The sequence below is a fragment of the Mytilus trossulus genome, chromosome 1, assembly GCF_036588685.1.
Source record: "Mytilus trossulus isolate FHL-02 chromosome 1, PNRI_Mtr1.1.1.hap1, whole genome shotgun sequence".
Lineage (NCBI taxonomy): Eukaryota > Metazoa > Mollusca > Bivalvia > Mytilida > Mytilidae > Mytilus > Mytilus trossulus.
The window spans coordinates 45,975,157-45,981,519 of NC_086373.1; the positions used below are offsets into that span (position 1 = coordinate 45,975,157).

At 31.5% G+C, this 6,363-nt stretch overlaps 1 long non-coding RNA gene across 1 annotated transcript; it reads left to right on the forward strand.

The window, feature by feature from the left end:
* Positions 1-4,478: 4,478 nt before the first annotated feature.
* On the forward strand, positions 4,479-5,649 carry LOC134708240 (uncharacterized). The gene is made up of 2 exons (XR_010105819.1): positions 4,479-4,656; positions 5,286-5,649. It is a non-coding gene; the product is annotated as an uncharacterized LOC134708240 (long non-coding RNA).
* Positions 5,650-6,363: the final 714 nt, after the last annotated feature.

Sequence of the window (6,363 nt, forward strand, 5' to 3'; positions counted from 1 at the left end):
TCAGTTCAAGAGAAATCCGAGTCCGATGTCAGAAGAAAATAAATAAAATGACAATGATACATAAATAACAACAGACTACTAGCAGTTAACTGACATGCCAGCTCCAAACCTCAATTAAACTGATTGAAAGATTATGTCTTCATATGTAGCTCACAAAAGAACGTCATGATAACATGTATCTGGACTTAGAGGGGGAGGGGCTAGCTATGTATTTATTTTTTTATTTCAATGTGTAGACTGTAGGGGAGTTTCTTCAGAAAGGGTTTTTATTGGAGATGTTTTTGTAATGCACGCAGGCATCTGTTTATTTCCATGAAAAAGTTGTGTGTCAAATTAATCATTATAACTTGTCACTCGCATTTTTTGCTCTACCTGGCCATTATTGGCATTAATTGCCAGTGCACGAACTCTCACGACCGCCAAATTTAGTTAGCGGGGCGATATTCTGACGCGTTTTTTAATTCTTGGTCAAACAAGTTTAGAAAGAAAAGGGGGGGGGGGGATAAAAAAAACTACCGACCAATCACAAACGTTGTTGCAAATTTGACCTTAAGGCATCAAAGAATTTCCCATGATGCAATTATTGCATATCAATAAAAAAAACTAGTATACCAATTAAATAAAAAATATTGCATTCAAATGACATTTTATACCTATTAAATAAAAAATATCGCATTTGAATGAAAATTATAACATTTAAATAAAAAATTATACCAATTGAATGAAAAATTATACTATTTGAATGAAAAATTGTACCATTTGAATGAAAAAATGTTGCATTTAAATGAAAAAATATACAATTTAAATGAAAAATTATACCATTTGAATAAAACATATTGCATCTAAATGAAAAAATATACCATTCAAATGGGAAATTATTGCATTTAAATGAAGAAATATACCAATTAAATATAAAATATTGCATTTAAATGAAAACTATCGAATTTTTGCAACCAATACCATGCCATAATCCAGTTAGTAAAATTGTATAATATACCGTGAAAAAAATCTAACAGGGGTTATTTGTGGTATGTCTAATAAGTTACAAATTTTCCTATGACGTCAATGTCATTCAGACTCTCTCTTGACTTTACAAATCAAATCAAATCAAATCATTTTATTGGTGTAAAATCCAAATATTGGATTGTTACCAAGACAAACATGACAATCATTTATACAAACATATAATATCTAAATTTAAACAACATTCAGATTCTTATAAGACTATATATTTAAATGTTTTGGAGGAGGTGATACCTTTGCTTTAAAAGTACAAGTACAAACATTCATATATATGCAATTGTTATAAAATATATCATTACAAATACTATAAGAAAATATAAAATAGTCATAATTTTTTTACATCCACTAGTTTTTCTTATCAGCTAGGCTGTTTCTTAATACATATAAATCCCTTGACAATAATTTTAGTTACGTCATACTCATTAAGAGCCAGTCTGTGATAAAACCATGCAAAATGGTCCAAATCCGAAATATTCCAATCAGGCTGATATTTTGTATTTTAGAAACCTTATATGTAATAACTATTTGTGCAAAATATTTGAAAAAATATTCAGCCATTATTTGTGTATGCCGAACATTCGATAATTGTCTAATTCTGTACCGACAAATGGCCATTTCAAGCCTATTTTAGGGTATTTTGACCTGATTTTTTTTTTGTTTTATAGAAAAAATACAGCTTAATGATAACAATTATCTTAACTAACAACTTAAAATGAAAGGAAATTATGATAATTCAAGAAGTTGTGAGATTTCTCAATACCCCTACTAACGGGTTGAAATTGCATGGTTTTGAAAAAGTGTCGATTCAGCAAAATTTGTATATTTTTAAAGGCTTGAATCTTGTAAGATCATGTTTTATTTTCAATAAAATGTAATATTTCATGAAGCTTATATATTTATCTACAAAATGCAAGAAAATGGAGCTCGGCAAATGATACTACGGAAGCCGATAAGGGCCATTCAAAAAAAATATTTTATGTCGTAATTACGACATAGCATGTCGTAATTTCGACATAACATGTCGTTATTACGACATCGCTATGTCGTAATTCCGACATAACATGTCGTTAAAACGACATCGCTATGTCGTAATTTCGACATATCATGTCGTAATAACGACATCACTATGTCGTTATAACGACATCGCTATGTCGTAATAACGACATCGCTTAATATAAAAGAATATGTATTATGATTGCCAAGAGACTAAATGACACAGATATTAACAACTATACGTCATCATAATGCCCCCAATAATTAGAAAAGCCCCCGCATGGTCAGCTATAAAAGAGGGAAGAAAGCTACCAGATGGAGAGTCCCCGAAATGCTGTGTTGCGGACAGTGTTATTATTCAATTATTAGCTCCCTTGGTAAAACTCCAAATTTCATATTTAATGCATGTTATTGTTAAATAATTTACATGAAGCTTAATAAGTATATACTTGTTAATTGCATAGCTTTTGCTATTTGAATTCATTGGTTAAAGATATTTATTTATATTGTAAAGTTTAATATTTGCATCGTCGCAAAATCTTTGGATACCTTCTTTGAATACCTTCAGTGAGAAACTTATATATTTTATAAAAAACAATTGAGGTTAATAAATTAACGTTAGTCAAATGGCTACGCAGTCAGAGTAGGTAGCTAATACTATGTGGATATGGGAGCCTAACTGGCCAGTTAAGCATCCCATCTCCCTCAACATAAGCGCAAACTTCATGGGTTCTTGTAATGAGGGTTAATTAAAGTATCAATTGCTCTAATGTTGGGCACGATATTTCTACAACACGTTACACTTTAAATGCGACGTCGAAGAGGGTCTTTGACTTCGATTAATTTTTGTTCGGTTTTTTATATTGTTGGTTGATTCTGGTTCTGTTCGTTTTGTGATGTCATTTTATCAAAATTACCTCGAGTTGTGGAAATCGATATAATAATGTTTACCCTTTAAGGGAGCTACCATTTGATTTTTATGGGGGGGTGGGGGGTGGGGGCTAGGATGAAAAATTTTGTCCTGCCTTTTTTTTAAGTTGTAATCTCTGTCCTGCCTTTTCATTTTTCAGTCTATTCGGTCCTGCCTTTTTTTTCTTAGCTTATCCTGACTTTTTTACAACAATTGTCATCCTGCCTTTTTTTTATGGCCAAATTACTCATCCTGCCTTTTTTTTTAACTCAAAATCCTGTCCTGTCTTTTTTTTCAAATTTCATCCTAGTCGCCTAGTCATTTTATTCCTTTAAGACCCAAATATGTTGTTAATAAGGAAAGAATCTTGGCATGTTTTACTCTTCGTATATCTAACTTTTGATTTGATCAATTATAAAAAAAAAACGCCTTAACTGCTTTGATAAATGAAATATCAACTTGGACAAAATGGCTACCGTTTGAAAAACGACTGTGTAGAGAAGATTTTTATTGAATCAGCAATATTTGAACTCACATGAGGCAAATATTTGTACTTTTGTTAGATATTATTATTGTCTTACTATTTTTATTCATTTTCTACTATAATATGCAGTCGAGTCAAATGAAATTTGATAAAATAACGGCTTTAACGCCACAAAGAACCGACACATGTCGTTGTTCCTGTCAAGAATCAAGAAGATCAGAGAATAAGAAATAGGATCACTATACATAAGAGTTAAAACAGTTTTTCGTAAATGTAACGTTGGATGGGGACATCCGTTTTTTTCACATAAATTTCTTTTTTTAATCCTCAAATATACTAGATATTACTTAGGAGATGATCAAGAGCTGTAAAAACATAATTTAAAACATATATTGAATTTGTTTTAATATTGGTTCGTGTTTTCTAACATTTTTATTTTGTTTTGCGGATGAAATTTCGAAGATTCTGTTTTAAATCCTAGGGGTTGTAGGAACATCGCGCGTGCCCAACGTTTGAAAGTAGTAATAGAGCTATCAATACTTCAATACACCCTTATACCAAGAAGCCATGTAGTTTGCGCTTATTTAAAGGGAGATGGAAAGCTTGGCTTGACTTGGTTGTACTAATTCAGTCCTCTAATAATTCCACATTTCATTCTTCCAACATGTGTGACTGCATAGCTATTCTACGACCGGTAACTTGTTAATCTAAACGACTTTGTCTGACTGTACAGCCCTAGTACTATAGAGCAAGTTAATCTAAATTGGTATCTATAACATATATAAGTTTCTCACTGAAGGTATCCAAAGAAGGTAACCAAAGATTTTGTGACGATGCAAATATTAAACTTTACAATATAAATAAATATCTTTAACCAATGAATTCAAATAGCAAAAGCTATGCAATTAACAAATATATACTTATTAAGCTTCATGTAAATTATTTAACAATAGAATACATTAAATATGAAATTTGGAGTTTTACCAAGGGAGCTAATAATTGAATAATAACACTGTCTGCCACACAGCATTTCGGGGACTCTCCCTCTGGTAGCTTTCTTCGCTCTTTTATACAGTGCGTGAACCGGTGACAAAATATTATCGCCCCTGTAAACAGTGGGCTCTTCTGACTAGAGGTAATCGGTAAATAATAGCGGAAAATGGTGTACATTGTTTACGAGCTTGAAATGAGCTAACACAGACGAACTGAGACGTGTCAACGTAATGTGAATATGATAATGCACCAGGTAAATTATTAATTGTTAAGTTTATCACATCATCGTATCTTCATATGATAGGTAAATAAGTGAATTTTCGATTTTAAGTGTCGTCAGGGTTCAAACCTGGAATCATGCCAACCTTTCATTATTTTTTTTTAATACTAACCTATAGTCGGAACATCTTGATTTTCTCCCAATTTGTAAAGTTAATTATGCTGCTTGACATATATTTTTTTTGGGAAAAAAATTGATATGCAGTCAAATGTGGCAGTTTTTAATATTTGTTGCTATGTGAAATAAAGGGAAGTAAATTAAAGTAAAAGAAGGCGCGCTTTTTCAAATAGTAAACAATTTACACAACATGACATACTGAAATCTGAAAAGAGGTAAAACCACCATACCTTGAACAAATTCAGTTAAAAAAAAGGGGGGGGGGGTAAAATGCTCCGAAATTTAGATTTTATTTATTTTTTGTCGACAGCCAAAAGATGATTTGACATGTAACTAACTACTTTTTCAATTTCATTGTAAAGTAAAATTGGCTTTTTGGGGGTCTCTGTTTATTGTGGTATGATGTTTTCCGGTTCTCTTTGGATTGCCAAATAATATTATAATCATCTAATTGAAGGTCATTGAATGTTCAAATTATTTTGCAGCGATGGTGTGTATGGAAGGAAGACTGTCATAAAACCCAACAGTTCCGGATGGCCCTTTAAATAATTAATTATTATCAATAGCGATGTAAGAATCAAGTGTTTGATTTAGCACAAGTTTAGCCAGGTTTTCCTTGTAATTGTGGCAGAAAAAACACTAGACAGTGTCATGCATTGAAAGGATATCAAACGGATATTTTATGGAATGATTCTCGTACATATAAAATCATATGCATAGGAATGTGGAGCTAGTGTCTTTCATGCAGCAATTTTTTAATTTCAAATATAAACTCTGAAAAGACAAGAGCATAGAAATGTTTACCAATGAGAAACATTCTTTGTGAATAAAATCATTCCAAAACTTAAATGTGTCATTAGTGTTGCATTATTTATCAGTAGAGATAATCAGATTCCAGTAAGATTGTCCAACTGAGGGTTTTTGTTTGTAATCATTTTTGTAAATCTTAGTTGTTTTGACAATCCGGGCTGTGCATGTTGCCCGGCTGCCCTTTCAGTGTGAGACAATATTTTGTTTATGATAAAAAAAATCACTGATTCAAGACTGAAGCGGACCCCTTTTAGGCAGTTAGTGCGAATCCTTTAGGTTTAAACCATTACATGCAATACGGGGGAGGGGGAAGATTTTTTTTTACAGAGTCAAACATTTTTTCCTAATAATAATACATGTACATTGAGATTTAATATATACTTTGCTATTTGTAGTGTGTATATTAAAGTATTGCCAACAAAATTCATCAAATTTGGGATCATAATATTGTTTAAGAAAAACCCTTATCCCCTGTACATCATAAAAGTTCATAATCATCTGTAACACACGTGCATGGTTAATTCGGATCACATATTTTCTATTCCGATGTTATAAGAATTCGAAGGTTCATATCATTTACAATATCATTCAAAAAATTTCTGGGATTTTTTTTTACTATCAACGTTGAACCTCGAGGTTACATTGTAGTAAAAAAAAATCCAATAAAAACGTTGAATGTAAATGATATGCACCTTTAAATCTTATATTGTAGGACTCATGTTGTTCAAACATAATGTGTTGATCAATTATGTT